General features: G+C 42.1%; 1 protein-coding gene and 1 pseudogene across 4 annotated transcripts in view; one reads left to right on the top strand and one right to left on the bottom strand.

Annotated features, from left to right (window-relative positions):
* Positions 1–26,231, top strand: part of ANKRD6 (ankyrin repeat domain 6) — a 185,998-nt gene that overhangs the window by 34,763 nt on the left and 125,004 nt on the right. The gene's annotated exons all lie outside the window — the stretch shown is intronic.
* On the bottom strand, positions 626–726 carry LOC138445480 (U6 spliceosomal RNA; annotated as a pseudogene).

The raw sequence follows: 26,231 nt of genomic DNA, 5'->3' as shown, positions 1-26,231 counted from the left end.
TTTGGGGAAAGTATTCACTTTCTTGTAAAGTTTCAATTTGTAAGAGATCTTTATGTTAAAAAGCTATTGATTGACTTTATTAAAATATTTTTTCCCAAGAGGTAAAGTTTCAACAACAGCTTTATTAATCAATTTGATACTCTAAGGTTAGTCAATTAAGCTTCATCCATGAGATCTCTAAAACTATAATCAGTTGATATTTATATTATCATATACAAGGTATATTATTTATAAACACAACTGGGAAGTCTTTTTATTTTTCCCTTCTGAATATACCAGACACTTGCTGGTGAGTTGATTTGGAGTTTGCTTTGTGAGTGAAATTACTTCATTCATTCTTATTAGGTATTGTGAATCCTGTTTTGTGTTTAATCTGTGATTTTTTTTTTTTAATTGAAGTATGTAGTTGATTTACAATGTTATGTGTTAGTTTCTGGTGTACAGCCCAATGATTCAGATATATATATATATCTGAATATATACACCACACACATATATTCTTTTTCACATTTATTTTCATTATGATTTATTACAGGATACTCAATATACTTCCATTTGTTATATAGTAGGACCTTGTTGTTTATCTCTTTTATACATATAGTAGCTTATATCTACTAATCCCCCCCAAAATATGGACTGCTTAAGAATTTGCTTACCATCCTTGCGTGGGGGCCATGCTAATCTCTTTATCATTCCAATTTTAGTTATATGTGCGTGGAAGCGAGCATTATACTTGTGATATCTTAATGGATTCCTCAACTATTACTAGATGCTGTCTTGGTATTTTAAACTCTTAGAGTCAGCCACAGTGCTTATGCCGTGTTTATCAAAGAACTTGCTGTGTGGAAAGATCAAAAGTTGAGATGGAAGGCCCACAGATTTTTGTGATTCTAGAGCTGAGGTTGTAATGCTTAGTATACAAATAACCAAGTAACTTGAAAGGTGGATTCTTCGAAAGATTGGAACAGTTGCCAAAGATGAATGGGTGAGCAAGAGCTCTCTCTGTGTAGGGCAGATCATTGCTGCTCAGGCCTCCTGTGGGTATAACTTCTGAAAGCTCGTTGGAGGACTCATCCCTGTAGCTTTCTGAGGCTTGAGCGGGAAGTATGTATTTTTGCAAAACCTGGAAATTCCCTTAGTTTGAAACTTTACTCATACCTTCAAACTTATTTTGGAATTTAAAATAGCTGTAAAAATTTCTGTTACCCCGATAGAGTTCCCAAGGCAGTGTGTCTCTCCTTCCATATTCTTTACTTCCTAAGCTCTCCCCTCACCACCACAAGCCCCCCACCCCGCCCCCACCAGCCATCTGAGGAGACATCGCTGATGGCAGAAAAGCCTTCTGAAAACCCCTAGGTGACTCGTGCCACACATGTATAGCTCCAGGATTGACAGATGATTTTTAAAAATCGTTTACCCTTTCAGTCTCAGAAGACTTTTGAAGTTCTGATCAGGGAGTCTTAAAAATTCACATTTCACCTGGTGAAGAGGGTGCCTATCTTAACCTGTCTGGATTTTTTTTTTTCAGTCAAAGTTTAATGAAATATTTTGTATTACCTATAATCTTTTATTTAAAAGTGAGAACAGACTATGAGGAAATGTATAAAATCTGTTTAAATTAGCAGAGCAAAAATCGTGTTCGTACCAATGTTATTTATAAATATTGAGATGTTATTTATTTAAGCATGATAAATATATTCTATTTTGATGGTTGAATGTGAAGCTTGCTTAGAATTAAATTTTTTATTTTCATTTTTCTGAGTGGCTATGACTTTTTCTAGCCAACCTAAGGGGTTTTATAATGTTTCTCTGGTCACTTAAGCTGTATTTAGAATTTTTTAGTAGTACTTTCTGAAAATTTCCAAGGCATAGCATAAAAATTTGTGTTACAGACGTGTTTCTTCTTATTCTTCCTCCCTTGGTCTCACTGTTCCCCACCTCCATCCCTTCAATTCCTCCACACACATACACCCCAACACCTCCCAGTTCTGGGTCAATTTATTTTTTCCCTCAAGGGTAGTGATTATTGTAAATTCAGCTCTAAGGCCATCTCTCAGGTTTCAGATTTCCTTTAGGAGAACTGTGCCCTATTCCTGCCTCACTTTCTTATATCCAGCACAGAAGTAAGTTACAGAAGTAGAGGAGGAAACATCTGTTTATAAAATGTGAGATTTGAGTAAAATTCTAAATGCAACATGGTTAATGGCAGAGCTTCATAGAATCAGGTCAGCCCTGTTTGGGCTTCCTGTGGTTTTTAATGCTGCATGGTTCATACCGCGTGTAGACGCCTTCCGCCATGCTTTTCATGTCGCTCTCTACTTCTGTTGCCACCGTTTTAATTCACAACATTAGCTCACATCTCTGGCCCGTTAACCTTTTCACTGGGTGTTCCCTGCCTCCGTGGTCAAGTTCCTCCAACCTGCAAATCCCACAAGCAGTGGCTGGATTTGTATGTCTGGACATTGTTAGGAGTGGGGTCACTGTGCTTCCTACAATACCCCCAGCATTATGTTCCCGACTCTCAGCCTCTTCAAAGCCTCTTTACCGCGAGCGCCACATTAATTTCCTAGTCTTATCGCCCGCTGCTCCTTGTACCCCAGATTCTACCCTGTTGATCTGACAAGCCTGACAGTCCCTGAGCGGGTATTGCTTTTCCTCCCATCTGTCTGCGCTGAGAAACCTGACCCACCTTGGAAGTGGCAGCATCTTCTCCTGCATTACTTTCCAGATCCCTGCCATTGGCAGCGTTCCTCTGCTTTAGTCAGCTCCCGTGTCACTCATCGGGAATTATTTTTACATTTGTAGGCTCTTATCTGCCTTGCCGGAGGGTAGGAACCAGCTCATCCCCTGGACACACTCAACCTGCTTGGTCTGCGGCGCTCAGTCTTTCATCCCCTTCTGGTTCTTTTACCCCGTCACCATTCTCATTTCTCCTGCTGTAAAATAACAACTACTCCAAATTCTCCTTTTACCCAAATTCTCCTCCCAGTACAGCCATCTCTCTCTTTTCTTGCACCATGATTTTTTTTTTAATGGAAGAGACTGGCTTTATTGATTTTTCTGATAAGAGTTTATTGAAGAAAAATACAAATAATACAGAATTTGAAGAGGGTAAAAATCATCCAAAATGCAGTCACCCAGAGATAAATTTCTTTTTACTAAACATCCTGTCCCATTTCACACATAAACACACACACTCTTGTATGTGATACACAATTTTATATCAGTGAAATCGCAGTGGACATACTGTCCAGTGAGCTCCTTAAAAAAAATTCAGTATTTTGGGGACATCTTTCCATGTCAGTTCATGTTAATCCTCATCATTTCTGTAAGCAGTTCTCAAGTAGTCCATTTGATAAAAAATTATTTACCACTTTTTGATGAGGATACCCATTCTTTCCTCATTTTTCATTTGTATTGCTAATACTGTAGTTATATTGGTTAGGGGTCTTCAGAAAACCAGTCAATCCTAAGGGAAATCAACCCTGAATATTCACTGGAAGGACTGATGCTGAAGCTGAAGCTACAATACTTTGGGCATCTGATGCGAAGAATCGACTCATTGGAAAAGACCCTGATGCTAAGAAAGATTGAAGGCAGGAAGGGGATAATAGAAGATGAAATGGTTGGATGACATCATCAACTCAATGGACATGAATTTGAGCAAACTCTGGGAGATGATGAAGTACAGGGAAACCTGGCGTGCTGCAGTTTTCACAGAGTTGCAAAGAGTCAGACATGATTGGGTGACTGAACAACTCCACAGAAACAGAACCAGGGGACACACACATGGAAAAATTTTTATAAAGAATTGGCTCATGTGATTATAGAGGCTGAGAAATCCCAAGAAATCCTGTGGAATGCCTGAGAACCAGCAGGCAGGCAGGCCACAGGCAGAGAGAGTAGCTTTTCTCTTGCTCATCCTTTTATTCTATCAAACCTTTTAGGGATTGGATAAAACATTAGGAAGGACCATCTGCTTTACCCAGTCTACTGATTCAAATGGCGATCATATCCAGAAACATCCTCATGACACCCAGAAATATGTTTAACCAAATAGCTGGGTACCCAGTGGCCCAGTTAAGCTGGGACAGAAAAATAACCATCCCAGTAGTGAATATCTTTATATAGCTCTTCTTAAACTCACCCCTCTCTTCCCATTATCCCTTTAAAAAATATATTATTTATTTATTTGACTGCACCAGGCCTTAGTTGTGGCATGCAGGGTCTTTTAGTTGCAGTACGTGGGATCTAGTTCCCTGACCAGAGATTGAACTTGGGCCCTCTGAGATGGGACTGCAGAGTCTTAGAAACTGGACCACCAGCAAAGTCCCCCCATTATCTCTTTAGGATAAATTCCTGCATGTGAAATTGGTGGGTCAAATATGTGTGTATTCTAGATGATTTTATTGCCCATCAGAAAAGTAAAGTTTTCAGTGGCTTTTCCACTGCTCTCACCAACATGAATATTGCCAAATCATCCTAGTCTTTGCCAACTTAATGCTTTAAAAATCTCTCTCTCTCTTTGTTTTTGCATTTCTTTAAAGAGTAAGATTGAATATTATTTTGTAAGTTAATGTTTGCATGTGTTTGTGTGTTCCTTCAATTAGACTGACTGCTCTATACTGGACTCTTTTAGGGTCCTAAATCAAATAATTCCAGTCTTTAATGGAGCTTTTGATTTTGTGTGTGTGTAGAATTGCCTAATCAGATCCTCTGTCCATTTTACTCTTTGAGTGTTTTGTCTTTATTCATTGATAAGAACTTTTCAAAAATTATTTTGTTACCACATTTCAAACTGTGGTGTTGGAGAAGGCTCTTGAGAGTCCCTTGGACAGCCAGGACATCAAATCAGTCAATCCTAAAGGAAGTCAACTCTGAATATTCGTTGGAAGGACTGATGCTGAAGGTAGTTCAGTAGTTTGGATATCTGATGTGAAGAGCCTACTTACTGGAAGAGACCTTGATGCTGCGAAAGATTGAGGGCAAGAGGAGAATGGGGCAGAAGAGGATGAGATGGTTAGGGAGCATCACTGACTCAATGAACATGAATCTGAGCAAACTCCAGGAGATAGTGAAGGACAGGGAAGCCTGGTGTGCTGCAGTCCATGGGGGTCTCAAAGAGTCTGATTCAATTTAGTGACTGAACAACATTAATATATATTATCACAGTTTTAAATTTTGGCTTTTCAGTTTTAAGAAAGAAGAATGGAGCTGGAGGAATCAAGCTTCCTGACTTCAGGTTATACTACAAAGCTACAGTCATCAAGGCAATATAGTACTGGCACAAAAACAGAAATATAGACCAATGGAACAAGATAGAAAGCCCAGAAATAAACCCCACTGTATATTCTTGCAAAGGGGCAAAGACAGCCTCTTCAATAAATGGTTCTGGGAAAACTGGACAGCTACATGTAAAAGAATGAAATCAGAACAGTTCCTAACACCATACACAAAGATAAACTCAAAATGGATTAAAGACCTAAATGTAAGACCAGAAACTATAAAACTCTTAGAGGAAAACACAGGGAGAATCCTCGATGACATAAACCAAAGCAAGAGCCGCTATGACCCACCTCCTAGAGTGACAGAAATAAAGCAAAAGTAAACAAGTGGGACCCGATTGAGCTTAAAAGCTTTTGCACAGCAAAGGAAACTATAAGCAAAGTGAAAAGACAACCCTCAGAATGGGATAAAATAATAGCAAGTGAAAGTGAAGTCGCTCAGTCGTGTCTGACTCTTTGCAACTCCATGGACTGTAGCCTACCAGGCTTCTCCATCCATGGGATTCTCCAGGCAAGAATACTGGAGTGGGTTTCCATTTCCTTCTCCAAGGGAAATCTTCCTAACCCAGGGATTGAACCCAGGTCTCCCGCATTGGAGGCAGACGCTTTAACCTCTGAGCCACCAGGGAAGATCTAATACAAAGGATTAATTTCCAAAATATATAAGCAGCTCATATAGCTCAATACCAGAAAAACAACCAACCCAATCAAAAAGTGGGAAAAAGGCCTGGATGGACATTTCTCCAAAGAAGACATACAGATGGCTAGCGGACACATGAAAAGATGCTCAACATTGCTCATTATTGGACAAATACAAGTCAAAGCTACAATGAGATGTAGTTCACACTGGTCAGAATGGCCCTCATCAAAAAGTCTACAAACAATAAATGCTGGAGAGGGTGTGGAGAAAGGGAACGCTCTTGCACTGTTGGTGGGAATGTAAATTGATACAGCCACTATGGAAGATGGTATGGAGTCTTCTTAAAAAACTAGGAATAGAACCACTGTATCACCCAGCAATCCCACTCCTAGGCATATTCCCCCGAGGAATCCAAAATTGAAAGAGACACATGTATCCTGTTGCTCATTGCAGCACTATTTGCAATAGCTAGAACATTGAATGAACAGATTTTCATCGACAGATGAATGGATGAAGAAGTTGTAGTATATATCCACAATGGAATATTCAGTTCAGTTCAGTTCAGTTCAGCCACTCAGTCGTGTCCGACTCTTCGCAACCCCACGTATCACAGCACGCTAGGCCTCCCTGTCCATCACCAACTCCCGGAGTTTACTCAAACTCATGTCCATCAAGTCGGTGATGCCATCCAGCCAGCTCATCCTCTGTTGTCCCCTTGTCCTCCTGCCCCCAATCCTTCACAGCATCAGGGTCTTTTCCAATGAGTCAACTCTTCACATGAGGTGGCCAAAGTATTGGAGTTTCAGCCTTAGCATCAGTCTTTCCAGTAAACACCCAGGACTGATCTCCTTTAGGATGGACTGGTTGGATCTTCTTGCAGTCCAAGGGACTTTCAAGAGTCTTCTCCAACACCGCAGTTCAAAAGCATCAATTCTTTGGCCCTCAGCTTTCTTCACAGTCCAACTCTCACATCCATACATGACCACTGGAAAAACCATTTACTTGGCCATAAAAAGAACACCTGTGAGTCAGGTCTAACGAGGTGGATAAATCTAGATCCTATCATAGAGAGTGAAGTGAGTCAGAAAGAGAAAGAGAAATACCATATTCTAACACTTCTCCAGGGGATCTTCCCAACCTAGGGATCCAAACCAGGTCTCCCGCACTGCAGGCAGATGCTTTACCGTCTGAGCCACCAGGGAAGCCCATATTCTAACACATATGGAATCTAGAAGAATGATACTGAAGAATTTATTTAGAGGGCAACAATGGAGAAACAGACATAGAGAATAAACTTATGGACATGGGGAGAGGGAAGGAGAGGGTGAGATGTATGGAAAGACTAACATGGAAACTTATGTTACAGTATGTAAAATAGATAGCCAACAGGAAATTGCTGTATGGGTCAGGAAACTCAAACAGGGACTCTGTATCAACCTAGAGGGTTGGGGTTGGGAGGGAGATAGGAGGAAGTTTCAAAAGGGAGGGGATATATGTATACCTATGGCTGATTCATGCTGAGGTTTGACAGAAAACAGCGAAATTCTGTAAAGCAATTATCTTTCAATAGAACATAAATTAATTAAAAAGAAATTGGGGGGCTTTTATGATTAGTATGAAAAGGCCTTTGTACTCCTAAAATTGTAAAAATATTAATCCATAATTTCTTCTGGTATTTTTATGTTTTTTTAAAAAAAATATCATTTATTTTTTGTACTTACAAATGGACATGAGTTTGGGTAGGCTCCGGGAGTTGGTGTTGGACAGGGAGGCCTGGCGTGCTGCGGTTCATGGGGTCGCAGAGTCGGACATGGCTGAGCGACTGAACTGAACTGATATTATATATGTTGTAACACTTATAATTTTGCTTTCATTTTTGTAATTTCTTTCCTCTTTTTCTTTGGCTGCACTGCACTGGCATGTGGGATCTTAGTTCCCCAAACAGGAATTGAACCCATGCCCCCTGCAATGGAAGCATGGTTGTCCTAACGAAGAGATTGCCAGATAATTCCCTGTTTTTTGTACTTTCTAATAAGGTAGTGACCTCTTTGTTTTCAGTGGCTGTTTAATTCATTGGGTACTGCTAAATAGATATGTGGGTTGCATTATTTCTTCTTTATTAGCTGAACTGTAAAGAGAAACTTTATCTCGTTTACTATTTGGTTCACTATTTTGATTACTCATTTACTATTTGGTACAGTTCAAAATAGGACAGGTAGAATAAGTCTTAATTCTTTATCAGTTAGATTTTATAGGAGCTTTCTCATGGTAAAACTAGTGTAATCTTAGTCTACTGCACAGAACACAGTGCCTATTGGAATAGCTTCTTGAAATACCTTTCTTTTAAGTAAAGGTGTAGAGATTTGCACAAGATCCTATAGATAGTAGATTAGGTAAGAGGTTGTGTAGTTCTACCTCCTGTTTTTTTCCTAAATGAGAAGTAACCGTCTCTGCTTGCAGTCCATCCTTCCTCCCTCCTTTCCTTCTCCAAACACTTAAATATAAATGCCTGTATGTATGCATTATATATGGACATGTTTATCACTTCAAGTTCCAGTCCCATATGGTCAAACTCTAGGTGACTGTGATTGGCCCAGAGTTAGTGAATCTATCGTACATGCCTGCTGGGTGAAGGAGCCCCTTGGAGGAGCAGGAACAGCTAGTTATTGGAGGTCACTGTGCTTCTTGGATCTTTGCTTGTGTTTGGCAATAGTCCTGCTTCACAGTGGACCTGCCAAAAATTTGTTGGGTGCTTTCCTGTCAGTCCCTCTCTGGATAGCCTGTGCCAGGAGTGTGGATACACCACCTGGGGATCCAGGCAGAAAACCTCAGGGTGACAGGTGCTGACACGCCTGGCTCCAGTTTAGAAGGGGACGGCTTTGCTGCCACCGTCTCAGCATCTCACCAAGTCTCCCCGTCTCTCGGCATCTGGGCTATGACTGGCTTCCTCTACAAGGCAGGACAAATCACACTGTTTCATGCTGCTTGCACACTGCCCCCCAACACCCCATCTCCCGAAACAACCAAAATCGTTCACCCTCCTGCTCCCACGTCTGCTGATTGCTCAGGGCAGCTTGTAATGTCTGTGTAATGGCTCTGTTCAGGAGGAGGATTCAGGTTCCCAGGTACCCGGGCTCACGCCTGGCCAGGAAAAGCCCCGGAGGAAGAGAGGCCACTGCCTGCTTCCTGACCTCTCACCTGCCCCCGTGGTCACTGGCCTATCATCATGCCTTGCTTCTACTTCCTTTGTGGTTAATAGAGATTCTTTAAGTCAGACATTGTCGATTTTTATATTCCTGATCAGGCATCTCACGTTTTGAATTCAGGCACACTGTAAGTTTTTGCTCCCTTGCCTTTGTTTTTTGTTTTTATGTAATCACTGCTGTAGATCTAGAGAATTGACTAAAACTTGTTTTTCTTCAAAGGTGTCACTTCTTGGTTTTTCTCTCTTTATAAAATCTTGTCTTTATTCTTATCCTTCTAGGGTTGCCTAATTGTCTCACCAGAGAATGTCTGTGTCCCTGATACATAGTGTTGCTTTTAAGAGAAGTAACATTATTTTGTAAAGTAACATCTCATTATTACCAGTGCGAATGGTTTTTTAAAAAATTTGTTTTCTAAGCAACTGTCAATCCAGTTAATGGTGGGACTTGAGGCTTAAAAATTGACATCTTATAGGGAATTCCCTGGAGGTCCAGTGATTAAGACTTGGGCTTTCACTGCTGTGAACCCAGGTTCAATCCTTGGTTGGGAAACTAAGATTGCACAAGTCACAGCAGTGCGGCAAAAAAAAAACCAACAAAAAAATTGACAATGTGTAATGCTGTGTATGAAAGGGATACAGGAGGTAATGCTTATCTGCCAGACTTCCCCAGGTGGCCCCCATGAAATACTATACAACTCACCCAGCTTCCTTTTATCTTTTGCTTCTCACCTCTAAAGCTGTCATTAGCTTGAGGTCGAGAAAAAAATGTTCAGAATGTGCACTGGTGCACAAATAGATATGATCAGTGTTCATAAAGATGCTTTCATTGACAAACTATAAGTATCAATAACTTGTAAAATTTTTTCTCTTTTTTAATCTGAAAATTGCCCACTACATTGTTAATTGAATATAGTCTAGAAACAAGCCTAATTCATTAATTTCATTTTGGCTTGAAATTATTTGTACTTTTTTACTCTGCCTCCTTTATAGCCTACACTGAGGAGATATAATTTAACCTACATTCTTGATCTGATCAGAATATTTGTACAAATATCAGATCAAATATTTCTTGATCTGATCAGAATATTTGTACTCCCTGCCACTGAGGGAGTCAATGTGAAATGAGAAATTTGTCTTACTTATAAATTGTCAGAAGGCAACAATCTCAAGACTCATTATGTAAATATGAACAGATGGATGGAAACACACTTATTTAGGAGACAAACCCTAGGAGCCCAAACCTAAGATCTGGACATTTCCTGTTTAAGCAAAAATAAAAAATGAGAGCATATATGGCTCCCATTCTATGACTGTTTTCAAATAAGAGTTGCTGTACTTTAAATTCTTTTTGTGAAGCTGGGAGCTAAGAAGAAAACAATCTAAATCGTGCATATTTCAACTAAATCTGTATCTTAGCATCTGTACTGGCATGCATATGATTGGAACATGTAGAGTTGAATCAACAACCTTGTTTCTGGTTGGTTGCCAGAAATAAAGACATCAAAGGAAATAGTAAACCAGGCAGTGAATCAAAGCTGCATGAGCTTTCCATTTAGTAGTTATTGTAAGTCTCTCAACTGCTTTCTGACTGAAACTGTACTTCCTAGAGCCCCCTGTGAGAAAGGGCCACCCTAGGTAGACCAGTTGTTCATTCGTGTTAACCTTTACTTTGTATGTATGTAGAATTGTGTTTCTCAGATGTGTGGAAATGCACAAAGGGAGTGAAATGTTAATAGGTTTAACAAGTACTGCCAAATTGTCCTTTAGAAAGGGTGTATCCATGTGCACGTCCTCCAACAAGTGAAGGTGAAACCAACCACTGAGTTGTAACAAATACTGTGGGTTGTTTTTTGGGAGCCAGACAAGACTGAAGTTTTACCAGTCATCTTCTAGTTAAGAAGTTGATTCTTGGAATGGCTGGAAGCTATTTCAGACAGTGTAAAAAGATTTACAGATATTCTTAGAAAAGAACATTTTCTAAGAATATTTAGAATACATTTTCATAAATACTTTAAAATGAAAATATATAACTATATTGAATCTTTAAAAATAACACATAATCCTACTTTCAATAGATACTCATTTTTGCAAATTACTGTTGGCATATGGATGTATTTTACTGGTTATAATTTGTATAATTTACTGTTACAATTTTTTTTTTTCACAGAACTGTCTCATAAGCTGTTTCCTGTTTCTGTATGTTCATAATGGTCATTTAAAAGCTAAATTTTGTCATTGTACCATAATGTGCTAATTCAGCTCTTATTATTGAATGTTTAATATACAACTTACACTGCATATTCTTAATTAAGATGTTTTGGGTTCTTCTGATTATGAGAGTAATATAATTCATTATTTAAAAATTTGGAAAACACACAAAAATTAGGAAGAAATACCCAAAACTCTTTCTATAACTTCTGTTAATGAACTCTGTGAGCATTATATATTTTTTCTTCCCTAATATTTATTTTATTTTGCAGTTTGAGAATATACTATTTGTATAAAACATATTCATTTTTACATATTCCTAAACTCAGGGTTTTTTGGCTGTACCATGTAGCATTTGGAATCTTAGTTCCCTGACCAGGGATCCACCCCATGCCCCCTGCAGTGGAAGTGCAGATTCTTAACCACTGGACTGCCAGAGAAGTCCTTAAACCTTTAAAAATACCATTTTTCTGTTTTAAAAAAAGTGGAAGGTGCTTTTTTTTTTTTCCCCTCTGACTATAATAGTAATTTGAAACTACTACAGAAAATTGAGAAATAATTCCAGGAATCCATAATATCACCCTGAGGCATATACCATTAATATTTTGTTTTATTACCTTCACATTTTATTTCTTTAAAGAAAATTTGAGATCTTCTACCATTAGTGGTTAATTTGGGGATGATCATGGACTCTAAAATAAAACCCAAGTTAAGAACTCTTACTGTATACATGAATATACCCCTTTTTAAATTAAACATTATAAAACAGGCATTTTAAAATTGTTGTGAACTCTCATAAATCTACACATTTGCTGATTGTTATGGGTTGAATTGTGTCCCCCTAAAATGCACTGTGAAAGTCCTAACTCCCTTTATCTCAGGTTGTCACTTTATTTGTAGATAAGGTCTCTTGAGGAAGTCATTGGTGTGGGCCCTAGTCCAGCACGACTGGTATCATTATGAAAAGAGGAAATTTGGAGACAGACCGAGATGGAGATGCCATCCATCCACAGGTCAAGAAGAGAGACCTCGAGTGGATCCTTCCCTCATAGCTCTCAAAAGGCATCAACTCTGCTGACACTTTTATTTCAGACTTGTGACCTCCAGAATCGGGAGACAATAAATTGTGACTGTTGTTTAAGTCACCAGGTTTGTGGTATTTGGTTATGGCATCTCTCAAAGGCAAATGAGCTGATTACCTATATAATCTTACATAATATAGACGTTTGGATGCTGATTTACTGTGCTGGGTTGGGAGTACTAAACCAACAAAGTCAAGTTCCCTGACTTTGAGGTGCTTAGACTGGCACAGAGGAATTGAACCCTGGGGTCATGCTGTGGTGGGCAGTGCTCAGGGCATCATGGGAGCCCAGAGCTGGCCCAGGGGTGAGGGCAGATTTCTCAGGAGAAGTACCACTTGAGCTGAGTTTGGAAGAACCACTGGGAGCTCACTTAATGTTTCTATTGTTGAACATTAGGGTGTTTTTACTTTCCTGTGTTTTTCTGATTTCTTTAGGATAGATTCATAGCAATGCATTACTGAATTGCAAAAATCCCAATGTGAAACTTGAAACATCATTTTTAGGGCAGTATAATATTCTAGTAAGTGGAAGTTTCCATGTTTATTGAATCATCCTATTTTATTGGATAAGACTCTCCCTGATGCTGTTTCCAGTTTTGCTATTATAAATAATGCTGTCAGGAACATCTTTTTGCAGAAAGTTTTCCCCACAATTAGAAGTATTTCCTTAGTGATAGAATCCTAAAAGTAGAATTACAGTATCAAAAAAGTAAAATTATTTTTCAGAAATGCTGATTTACATTCCCATTAGTAATCAAGTAAAAATTTATGAACATATCCATTTAAATTTATTATAATCTTTTATACCCTTTGGGGGCTTCCCTCATCGCTCAGTTGGTAAAGAATCTGCCTGCAATGCGGAGACCTGAGTTCGATCCCTGGGTTGGGAAGATCCCCTGGAGAAGGGAAAGGCTACCTGCTCCAGCATTCTGGCCTGGAGAATTCCATGGACTGTATAGGCCAGAGTGTGTTAAAACAATTCAGTGCTTCCCTCTTTTGAAGACTGAACCTTTCCTAGGAAGCAAAGTGAGATTTGTGTTATTTGGGATGGAAGACCCCCTCCTCCTTAGATTCTTTCCTCCCCCTGAGAAAAACCTGCTTAAAGGGCACTGCACCATCACAAACCTGCCCACACAATTTCTGTGCTGGTTTCTCACCAGCAGATGTGTGTATTGGCCTCTGCTTATACTCTCTTAGGTCAGTGCTCATCTGAAATCTAATTGTCCCAAAAGATCAGCCTTCCAAGTGGGCTATTTCTGTTCTTTCCCAGCTTTTTTCAAAAAGACTCTTGTCCTCTGCATTCTCTTAGACCCTATATGTTGGCAGAGTATCTACTGCCGTAGAGTAAACAAAAACCTCACAATCACGGTGACATGCTAGACCTATGTGGGCATGAAGGAACCATGTAGGAGTGATGGGGTTCTCAGTGAGAGAAGAGTTTGCTAGCAAGCTTTGTATTGTTTCCTCATTTTAAAAGTGAGGTGAGAGACCTCCCTGGTGGTCCAGTGGCTAAGACTCCCTGCTTCCAATGCAAGGGGCCCAGGTTCAGTCCCTGGTCAGGGAACTAGATTCTGCATGCCCCAACTAAGAGTTTGAATGCCACACACAACTAAAACCTGGTGCAGCCAAATAAATAAGTTTTTGTTTTTTTTTTAAAGACAGCATTGAAGATAAAATTTGCTCTTTAAAAAAAAGTGAGTGTGAGTATATTTTATTCACTCAACTAGATAGTGAATATCAAGGAGCAAGGACTCACCTTAATTAGTTTTGTGTTCTCTGCCCCAAAGGTTGCCCTGAATAATTGTAGCTCAGTCAGTAAAGAATTTGCCTGCAGTGCAGGAGACCCGAGTTCGATCCCTGGGTTGGGAAGATCCCCTGGAGAAGGCAATGGCAACCCACTCCAGTATCCTTGCCTGGAAAATCTCATGGACAGAGGAACCTGGTGGATTGCAGTCCATGGGGTCGCAAAGAGTTGGGCACGACGGAGCGACTAACACATAACACACAATCATTGATATAATTTAAAAAAACGTCCCACTAGTTACTTAAAAAACTTTACTCTTAAAGTCAGGGGAAAAAAAACAACAAAGTCATGCATAGTTTAAACCCTACAGAAGCACGTATGTGGAAAGTATAAATCTCTTATATTCCTATTCCATGAAGATAAACAACCATGGTCTGCAATTTAGGATGTTTCTCCAAATTTTTTTCCTAGCATTTAAAAAATATATGATGCTTAACCTCAGTAACAATAAATGAAATACAGAGTGAACAAAACAAGATTGCTCCCATCCTGTTCTCAATAACAAAGCAAAACATAAAAATACAGACTGATCATGTCCATGTTGGTGGTCAGGTAGGAAAATGGCACACCTGTAGGACAGGGGAGGAAGAGTAAATCTATTTGGGGGGTAATTTGTCAGTAGTTACCAAAATTTTATCCATACATACCTTGTGCATTTTCTCTGCTGACTTTAGAAAAGGGAGAATGTTGAGAGCTGTTTTATAATAATGTTCTTAGGTGATGGGCCAGTGTATTGGTGGTGGTGGTGGTGGTGTGTGCGTGCTCAGCCGTGTCTGACTCTTGGTGAGCCCACGGACTGTAGCCCACCACGCTCCTCTGTCCACGGAATTTTCTAGGCAACAGCACTGGAGCGGGTTGCCATTTCCTACTCCAGGGGTTCTTCCCTCTCCAGGGATCCAGCCCACATCTCTTCCGTCTCCTACATTGGCAGGTATATTCTTTACCACTGTGTCACCTGGGAAGCCCGATGGTTGTGGTGGTGGTTAGGTGTCTACTGTATGAGGAGGCTTGAAGTCTCTTCTGAATCTGCTTGGTACCCAGAACAGTGCTAGGGGCAGTGTGGGTCAAAGCAGTTCTCTTGATTCTTTCCCAATGTAGATGGAGAGAGAAGCTTTCCTGGGGAGGAGATTTTTAAGGGGGAAACAGTCCCCTTTAAGAAGGTCCCCTCAGTCCCTGCGGACACTTTCTGAAGGTGTTCCCTGGAACTCCCTCCTTTCCTTACTTCTCAGTCCTAAATTAGCAGAGAGATCCTGCCCTATGAAATATTCATAAGATGCAACTGACCGTAAAACACTTTGTAAATGTAAGTGCTGTAAGTGACCCAGATTATATCAGCAACTTTTTGAGAAATGGGAAGAAGGAGAAGGAAGGTAAGGGAATGGATCCAGGAAGCCAACCTTGCCATTTTCAGACCATAATAAATGGGTCATGGATCTGCACTTTTGTAATTTCAGAAATGACTAAGGCTTGGACTGTTTTTGAGCATCACAAGAGTGGATTCGTCTCAGGATAAATCAGTCTTGGTACATTACACAGATTATGCCACTTTTTAAATCCATATATATTGTTTTCATAGTCATCCTGTTTCCAGCTTGAAAGATCCTGAGAACCCATAGGTAGTCAGGGTGATCTTCTCACATCAGAGGCTAAGTAAGGAAGTCCCTGAAGGCAGCTGGCTTGGAAGGAGTTTCTGCCATCACTTCTCTTGGGGAGAGGTGGGATGGGGTTGGTCTAGGGGTCTTGCAGGACAGCAGCCTTGGGTCTGACTCTTGGTGGGGTCGGGGTGGCGGGGCAGAGGCAGTGTTTTTCACTGTTAAACAGCTCTCCTCAGCATATGCAGATGCTAGCTCCGTCCAGCCATCAACCCTTTGTCTGCTGGCTGGAGGCCCCAGAATAAATCTACTCTGTGTGTCCTTCCCGCCCTGCGATGGCCATTCCCTGCCCCCACCCTGTCTAAATCACTTCTTCCTCGCAGGACAGGATTCCTAGGATTTCTGCCCTTCTGGTTACCCACTCTCCTCTGTCAAATACTACGTGGACCTGCTAGTCTTCCCCACCCCCCTCCTCGTCCTTAGGGCTGTGCTTTTATAACAAATCCTAACACTGTTAAAGTTCGTTCAGTTTCTTGTTTCTACATATCACTCCATTGTCTCATACTGACTTACAAGTAAACTAAAACTCCAGAGCAGTTGCTTTTTGAGTCTGAGTGAAAGATGGAAACCTCTATTTCTCTGAACTTTTTTTTTCCTTTCAGCTCATTTTTTTCTTTTTTTTCCAAGCCAGACAGACTTCTTTTGGAATTCTGATTCTGTCGGTCTTATCTAAAGCATTCATCTCTACCAGTGTGGTGTCCGTGGATAATTTGAAAAGCCTGTGATGTATTTACCTAGGCTCAGGACTCTGAAGAGGGTGAAAAATCCTTCATGACGAGTTTGCCAGATGCCTGCTGGCAGCCAGCGGCTTCCAGGCTCCGTGGAGAGTGATAAGGACCAAACCCAGGGCCTGAGTGCCGAGGGGCCGGGTCAGGGGAGCTTTGGTTTGACTATTGACATGTAAATAGTCAGTGGGGCCCGAGGCAGATCCTTCCAGACCCTCGCGCCATCCTTCCAACCACACAAAGCCCAGCCCTGGATGGCTGCAGGCTGTGCCCTGTGAGGGACCCGGCATCCTGGCTGAAGAGGTAAGTCCCAAATCAGCTCTGCTGTAAAACTTCTGTGTGGGACGGAGACTGTGGACTAGAAATTTCCCCAGGTACATGCAGTGGGAGTGGTTTCTTTGGATGTCGGTTAACAGAGGCTCAATGAAGTTTTCTGAAATGAAAAAGACTACTACTAAGTGATCATTAATTGGATTTGGTTTAAGGAAAAAAAAGTCATATTTGCCCACATGCATGTGCATATACAAAATTTGATGGTAGATGCTAGTTTCAAAGTACTTTTTGAATTTTACCTGAGATTTCTGTAGCATTGTTTTCGGCATCATGTTTCTATAGTCCCTCAGGCACAGCCCTCTTCTTTCTCTTGTCTCTAAGTCCTTTCCAGTTCATCCTTCCTTCTTGTGCTTATAATAATGGTAAATTGTGTGACTCATATAAGGAATGTCATCATGTGCCTTACAAGTTAGAGAAGTGAAGGAAAAGTTATACGCTAAATTTATGAATAACCTCTACTAAAGAATGGAGGTGCTGAAATTTGTGCTCCCCCCCAAAAACTAAAGAGGAAGAATTTGTGTAGCTATAGTGTCCTAAATTTAATATGTGAATTATAAAAGTTATATGTGCCAACTAAAGAGTGTCTCTTGACACCTAGCTAGCTCTATGGGGATTAAGTCATCAGCCACAACAGGCGCTGACCTTTAACACCCCCTGAAAGGAGTTCAGGACAGAGATCAGGAGTGAGGCACTTTGTGCTCTGGGAAAAGCTAGCAGCATAGGACTTCATATAGTTAGATGTTTTCAGGAGAAAATGTTATGAACCCAACTTGTTGCATCTTCTCATACCTGGAAAAGCACTAAAATTGTTAACGGAGACATCTGCCGCTTGTGACGTGATAGCAACCTTCTACAGAGCTGTGTGCTGGGTTGTGTGCCCCTCTGTCTCATCGCACATACTGTGACCCGCCCCTGCACCTCTTCAGAACAGTTCCTCAGAGCCGCCTGAGAGACTGTCTCCCGGGCTATCATCCTCAGAAAGTCCCCAGATACAACTGCACTCAGAGCTCTTATGTTGTCCATTTTTTCAGTTAACATTGTCACGCTTTGGACTGATTTTGTTAGAAGTCATTTAAGAACTAGCAAGAAATTATTTAAAATATAAGTTGAGATGTCACATTCAGAATGAGTACTAGTTTGAGTTAGAGTATCTTGATTTTTAAAAAAAAAAATCTCAAGGAAATTCCCTAGAGATGCCTTGGTTAGGACTCTGGGCTTCCACTGCTGGGAGCATGGATTCCATCCGTCCTTCGTCAGGGAACTAAGACCCTGAATGCCCTGTGGCCAAAAAAAAAAAAAAAAATCTCCAACTAAAAGGTATTATTTGGTAAAAGCTATCCCATGTAGAACTCAGTTCCCTGACTGATTGAAGAGATGGTACTTTAAGAAAAACATTTTGTTAACAAAATGCAAATGTTTCCAGACCTCTCTCTTTTCCTCTGGTACAGATATTCTTGGCAGTGTGAGTTCTGCGTACAGTGCATCCCATAGCCTTGAATATTGGTTGTTAGTTCAGACACTTTGTGGTCCTATTAGAGTAATTATGATGATAGAATTATGCTCCCATACCAGAATACCCATAACGAGACTGAAAAAATAGCTCAGGCAGTCAGGCTTAGATCCAGAAGCCATAAATCCTATCAGTGAAGTATGAAGTTTGTTCTTAATTTTGAAGGATCTCATGCTCTAAGGAGCAGAATTAGGTACAATGGAAAGAACGCAAAACTGTTATGAGACATCTAGCTACTTAGGTGGCATGGGAAATGACTGACTTCCCTGCCTCAGTGGTGGGCCAGGTCAGTGGTTCTGGACCAGGGTTGGCAATGTCCTTACAGGGGCCCTCGGGAATGTTGAGGGGGAACATTTCAAATTGTCGCAGTGTCAGTTCAGTTCAGTTCAGTTGCTCAGTCGTGTCCAACTCTTTGTGACCCCATGAATCGCAGCACGCCAGGCCTCCCTGTCCATCACCAACTCCTAGAGTTCACTCAGACTCGCGTTCATCGAGTCAGTGATGCCATCCAGCCATCTCATCCTCTGTCGTCCCCTTCTCCTCCTGCCCCCAATCCCTCCCAGCATCAGAGTCTTTTCCAATGAGTCAACTCTTCACATGAGGTGGCCAAGGTACTGGAGTTTCAGCTTTAGCATCATTCCCTCCAAAGAACACCCAGGGCTGATCTCCTTGCAGTCCAAGGGACTCTCAAGAGTCTTCTCCAACACCACAATTCAAAAGCATCAATTCTTTGGCGCTCAGCCTTCTTCACAGTCCAACTCTCACATCCATATATGACCACTGGAAAAACCATAGCCTTAACTAGACAGACCTTTGTTGGCAAAGTAATGTCTCTGTTTTTGAATATGCTATCTAGGTTGGTCGTAACTTTTCTTCCAAGGAATAAGTGTCGAGGCACTAATGGTTGAGGACCCTGGATACTAATGTTATAGCCACGCATTCCACGAAACAAACTCACTCAGAAGGACAATGCAGATAGTGGAGTGCAGTTTATTACAGCAGCAGGCCCAAGGCAGAGTCTCCTCTTAGCCAAGGACCCCGACCAGCATTTGTGAAAATCTGTTATACCCTCTGTGTATGTGTCTGAACCCACCACTCCAAATTCCTTGAGACTTACATAAACCAAGGAAAATACAATCCCAATAACCCCATCATTCACGTGCTATGTGCTCAAACAGTCAAACAATTAGCCAATAATCAATAAATCTGAGGTTATACTCTGATGGATACAGAAAAATATATCGCCTGTCTGGAGGAAAGGGTGATTAGTGTATGTTTTCTCTTAGGCTATGAGTAACCTAGATAGGATCTTCAAGTTCCCCTGTCTGGAGGGGGTCTTATCCTTCTGTTGTTGTTTTCATAGGCACTAAACACAGAGTTCAGAGTCCATTGGAAAGGTGGCCGAGCATGATCAGCATGAACAGGCCTAAGATGGAGTCCAGGCCCTATGAATTCCTTCTTCACTAAAATCCTGAAATGCCACCGGGTTCAGGGAAGAATTGGTCCACTCCAGATGCCAGTGGCGCCCATGCGGATGGACACTGAACCCAATGGTCGTCTCTGAGGTTCTTTTAGCTCTGTTTCTCTCAAGTTCACAGGCAGAGCATTGAAAGCGTCTAGAATGATGCCCTGTTATTACACTTAGCATCTGTATCCCACGTGTGTGTACGTGCATGCTAAGTCACTTCAGTTGTGTCCGACTCTTTGCAACCCCATGGACTGTAGCTCTCTAGGCTCCTCTGTCCGTGATATTCTCCAGGCAAGAATACTGGAATGGGTTGCCATTCCCTTCACCAAGGGATCTTCCCAATCCAGGGATCGAACCTGTGTCTCCCATGTCTCCTGTACTGCAGGCGGATTCTTTACCGCTGAGCCACCAGGGAAGCCCCTGTATCTCACATTTGGTGTCAAATGCTGTATTGTTGGGAGTGAGGACAGATCCAGTCATGCTGGGTCAGGATGCTCAAGCCATGGCAGCTCGGATTCAGAACTTCGTTGCTGGGGAGTTCCCTGCTCTAAGCTCTACCGAGACTGTTCAAATGCAGGTCTGGCCTGGGTGTTGTGGTTGGCTTTCGATTGTCTTTCATACCCTCCTGTCCTCAAAGGGAAGAAGACTGTTCATTGTGGCCACAGATCTGGCCTCCAGGGCCCAGGCAGCTATTTCAGCCCACTGCCCTGCTTCTGGGCACTATCCCCTCTGTTGGGAAGAGGGTTATTGTGGGGACAGGTGCCGCCCACAGGTCCGCCCGCCTGTTGTCGCAGGCCAGGCTGGAGGCCCTGATGATGCAGAACAGGATTTGGGCTGGAGTAAAGATTCCTAGGGAGTATGAATTCTTAGACAGTTTAGTGTGATTAAATTTTTATTTGACAGTCAAGTGCTATTAAATCAAAGTCCCATAAGAAAGCTCTCAGGCTTATCTTTGTGTAGAAAGCAATAGAAGGGTGAGTGACTAATCCTCACCAGAAGTTGGCTGTGATGTTGTATATATATGCCATCTTACTAACTAACTTGTAAGATTACCTGGAGCATGTTTTTTAAGTGACGTGTTGTTAAAAAACTTAAAATTCAAGTATATAAAAACACCAGGAGTTAACTTTGATATATATCCTGTTTGTCTTTACATTTTACAAAGTTAGGTTTACAGTATGTGATATTTTGTAACTTTCTTTGTTCATGGTACGCTATCTCATGAAAATGAGATATTTCTATGCTTCTATCACAGTTATGTTACATCATTTTACATGACTTCTAGTGATCCATTGAGAGGACAGGGCAGAGACCCTAGAGTCAGACTCTGGGTGCATACCTCAACCTTGCCTCTTATCAGCTGGGCAGGTTATTTAACTGCTGGGTGTCTCCCCCTAGTCTTCTGTAAAATGGGGAGAACAATCATACCCGCTCAACTGGTCTGCTTTGAGAATTAAATGAGGAGATAGATGTTGAGTGCTTAAATAGAGCCTTGCATAAAGGAAACACTTACCATATAGCATCACCTCCTCAGCGTCAGCGGCATTCCATGACGGAACCATCTCTACTGACCCCTCGCCTCATATTCTTGCAATTGAATCCTTTCTGACCTCTAGAGTTACTACTTTGGGGTCAGTTTCTGAAAGTGGGATTTCTGGGTCAGAGAGCAAACCACAGTTAGAGGCTTTGGATATGTATTGCTGAATTTTCCTCCTTTCTCAGAATTCACACCTACCAGCTTTTCTCAGCTAAATTAAAAAAAAAAACATTCAGCTTGGCTTCCTTTTAATATCCTGTGTGTTCTGGGACCTTCCCCCTCCAGTAATGGGGAATATAAACTCATATAATATTGCTCTAGGGCGAGTATAATTAAGGAAATGAATTAGCCACAAAATGACTTCCATAAAACATGCCACAGTCAAATAAAAAACAAGGCAGTTCACCTCCATTTGGTATTTCCTGTGCTCTGACTTCTCCATTGATCAAGAATTGTTTATGTGTAGGAAAAAGTAATATGAAATGCGTAAGTGTAGACCTCAAGCTGTCTTCCCCTCCAGCCAAATTTAACTTCTAGACATACCGGAAGAAAAAAAAAATAACCTTCAGCAACATGATAGGAAATGTACATGAAATTAGCCGTATGACTTGTAAAACATTAGATTGGTCCCTTTGTTCTGTGTTAATGTGAAAATCACTCACGTTATTGCATTTACTTTTACATTTACCATGACAAAACTGTTGTGAATTGGTGTACACAGAGATGGGATCCATAGTGTTTGCTAGTGTTTGCTCCCGGACGTGGAAGTGTGAGCTGTGGCCCGGGTTCCTTGTTCAGCAGGCCTGTCTTTACCAGCTGCTCCATGATAACTCAGTTCTCCCACCCCTCGTCTGGGTCAGGTGGTTGTGACTCCACAGCCCAGCGTGACCTGGCCTGGCCTTTGCACGTATCATTGCTGGATGAAGCCTGCTTTTGTGTTCTCAGCAGTCCAGCCACCTGCATTAGATGAACACGAATGCAAACATGAACGTTTAAACCATATGACCCAACACAATTATGAGGAAGATGTTTGATTGATTCCGAATATATTCAGTTTAGAATCTCATTAATGTTACCAAATGCAAGTTTGTGTGCCTGATGCACAGTGAGATCAGACAAACTGAAATGGAGTTTGGAGCAGAGCAAGATTTATTGCAGGGCCAAGCAAGAGAACTGGGTGTGTGTGAGGGTGGAAAGGCCTCGTGCTCAAAATACCCTGAGCTCCCCGAAGAGTTTCAGCAAAGCAATTTTAAAACCCAGGTGAGGGACGAGGGGATCTCAGGGCACGTGGCCCATTCGTGCACAGTTCTCTGACTGATTGACGTTGGGGTGGCTGGGTGGTTAACGTTATCCTTAGGCTCCCATGGGTCTGGGGTCTCATAATCATCAGGTAGTTAATTTCTTCCATTTGGTGGGGGTTTTAGTATCTGTAAAACAACTTGGGAAGCGTGTGCATCAGATACCATTACCTAGGCACTTCAGAGAGGAGCTATAGCAGAGGATATGGGGGAGGGCTCTGTCCCGGGAAGACCCCACAGGGTCCTGCACAGTTATATTAGGAGCACAAAATGTGAAAATTCTCATCAAGAATTCCAGATCTCTGAAAATACATCTTAGGACCCCAGAACTATGCTCGAGAAAGGTTGACTTGGTTTACAGACACTGTCCAAGGTATTTTTGATAATTATTGGCATTCCCAAAAGAAATGTGGGTTATATTTTTATTATTTCTTTGAACAGAACACTTGATTTACTTTTGTGCAAAGATAGTGGCTTTCAGACTCTTTGACTGTGACCTGTGAGAAGAAATACATTTTACATAGTGACCTACTGTGTCCATACACATTTAAACAGATGCAAGGAAACAGTTGTTTCCCAAAATACATGCACCACACTCTGATATTTCTAGTTCTGTTTTATTCTTTAAAATGGTGTTTATGATGGTGCTGATGAACCTATTTCCAGATCCCCAGTGGAGATGCAGACATAGAGAACAGATTTGTGGACGCAGCGTGGGAAGGACAGGGTGGGACGGATGGAGAGCATAGCCTGGAAACATATATATTACCGTGTGTATAACAGATCGCCAGTGGGAGTTTGCTGTATAACACAGGGAGCTCAACCCCGTGCTCTGTGACAACCTAGTGGGGTGGCATGGAGTGGGGCTTGGGAGGGAGGTTCAAGAGGGAGGGGACATATGTATACCTCTGACTGATTCATGTTGATGTATGGCAGAAACCAACACAATATTGTACAGCAATTCTCCTCCAATCAAAAGTTTTTTAAAAAGTGGTGCTTATGACCCGCTAACTTACTTCCATGACCCACAAATGAGCCTGCAGGGCCTGCAGTTTGGAAGTCCTGTTCCAGAACTTTATCGCGGGCCTTTATCACAGGAAGTCTGTTGCCTTCCTCTAGGTGCTGAGCCCTGGGCATCGCCTCTGGTCAGATCTCAGGGCCACAGGGCTGGTCTGGCAGTGGAGATAGAGCCCCATGTGCTGGCCGCCTGGGCACTTGAGCAGCTTCGCTCCTGAGGGCATTCATCCTTCCCTGGACTGACTGCGGCAGCTGACAGCTCCATCTGAGTGGGAAGGTTTAAACAAAGACAATAATTCAAATTGAGTGCCCCTGAATCACGTCTTTGTCTCTGCTCTTGACAGAACAGAAGGAAGTTGTTCATTATTAAGGATGCCAGCTGCCCGTGGGTTGATGTATCTGTAGCCAGGCTGGCTCACTGTCAAGTCGAGAAGGTAAAGAGCTAGTTCCCTAGTAGGTGTGTTTCGAAGGAGTACAGAAAGGATTTCGGATTTCCCTAAACATGTCTCCTCATTCCCTTGTGCCTAAAATTTTACTTTTAGAAGTTCATCCTTTTTCAATCTTACAAGCTTTTTGGTTTCCCAGCTCAACATAAAAATATCCTTAAGGAAAGAGAATACCTTAAGATTGCATCAGATAACATTTGATGAGGATTTGGACAGCCACTGAGAGCTGGGGGGCGAGGGTGCTGCAGCAGGAGGCGGGGAGCCTAGAGGACTGTGGTCAGAATGGAGGGGCTTCAGGCTTTTGGAAGTTTCTGTGTCTAATGATAATTTGAAAGCTGTTTGGAAGTGTGGTGCTCTTTAAAAAATGTTTTTATGAGAATTTTATGAAGACCTTGTGGCTTGGAGCGGCTTCAGCAGGGCTTAGAGATGAGGGAACTGATCCAGGTGATGACGGATGTGGGATGAGGGCACCCTCCAGAAGTGACCAGAGTTCTTAGGACCACTTGCCACTCAAGCATTATGTGGCCTGTATAACATGATAACCCATTGAACTCAATGGGTTTGTATTTTTGTTTAACAGATTGTCTGCAGACAATGTGACTTAAGTATGCCATCCAAGGTTCCCATTTTATTTTGTCCATTGCCTTCCATACACCTTGCACATATTTAGCCCTTTATCCTTAATTGTTGCTTTCTGCTTGGTCAGATTACCAACAATTTGATTGCATGCCAGTTTGCTTTTCCAGTTGTTGGTTATGATGGAATTTAGAGATAGAAAAAGACCTTGGTGATCACCTGGGTCGATGTTTTTCAGGCTGTGGTTATCAACCCATTCCGTGGTCATAAATCGGTCTCTTGGGAGTTATAGACAGACCCTGTGGGTTGAATAGGTGAGAATGCTGTAAATGTTTATCTTTCCTACCAGCCATTGTGCAACACATGGGTACCCCCCGATGAGCAGCAATATACACAACCCATTTCTTGGGACACAGATACATTCTTTCTCTTGTTTGACAAATATGTTTATCAAATTAAGCACCTGTTGTTTTTAGGTACATTGGGGAGGGACCGGGGGTACAAAGGTGAGGAAGATGTGGACCCTGCCTTCGAGATGCTCAGGTGGGAAGACAGGCATGAAAGGTTACTGTAACACAGTGTGGTGGCTGCCCAGATGGGAACGTGAAATTCCCTCCTTCCTTCTGGGAGCACCTGCCCCGGGGAGGCCGCACTTTGGAAAAGCAGCAGTGCACACAGTGAGAAGCAGCTGCAGGTATGCCTGTGAGAAGGACAGGTGAGCCATCCTTGGCTTCAGAAAACGAGACCAGGAAAGGCTTCTAGTGAGCGGTGACAGCTCAGATTGGTCAGTGCAGCAGGTTGAATGCTGGCCCCCGAATCTCCATCCATGGCCTAATCTCTGGAGGAGGTGAGGAAGGGATCCTTCCCAGAGCTTCCAGAGGAGGGACTGGCCTGCCCATACCTGGAGTTTGGAGTCTGGCCTCCAGACCCTTGAGGGAATAAATGACTGCTGTTTTAAGTCACCAAGTTTGTGGCAGTCTGATATGGCAGCCTTAGCAAACATAGGCAGGAACCACAGAAGTAGGGGGTGTACCTGGAGAGAGAACAGGGGCGGGAGGCAAAGCCCTGTGTCGGGAGAGAGGAGGGCCGTCTGGCCAGAGCAGAGGTTTTGTGAAAAGGAGTAACAGGAGATAGGGCTGCAGAGCTGGTGTTGGACTCCTGGCCTTTGTGGTGGTCTGAATACTGCTTTGTTTATAAAGGCTCATCTGATGATTCACTGTGCTGCCTCTCAGGTAATGGCTCCTAACATCGGATGGCCCGGCAAAAAGCACAGGGTGAGGTTTGTTTATTCCTCTGGCAGCTACACTCTTGTGTGAACACATGGAAAATGCCAGCAGTCACTGCGCGCTGGAGAGGGTGACACCCCGCCCCCCTCAGGGCTGCTTTTTAGTCACTTGTCCCGTCTTATTCTCTTCTTTTATCCCCCTCCCCTCATCATATTCTTGA

The sequence above is a fragment of the Ovis canadensis genome, chromosome 8 (genome assembly GCF_042477335.2).
Source record: "Ovis canadensis isolate MfBH-ARS-UI-01 breed Bighorn chromosome 8, ARS-UI_OviCan_v2, whole genome shotgun sequence".
Taxonomy (NCBI): Eukaryota; Metazoa; Chordata; class Mammalia; order Artiodactyla; family Bovidae; genus Ovis; species Ovis canadensis.
This window is presented reverse-complemented; position numbering and strand designations above follow the sequence as displayed.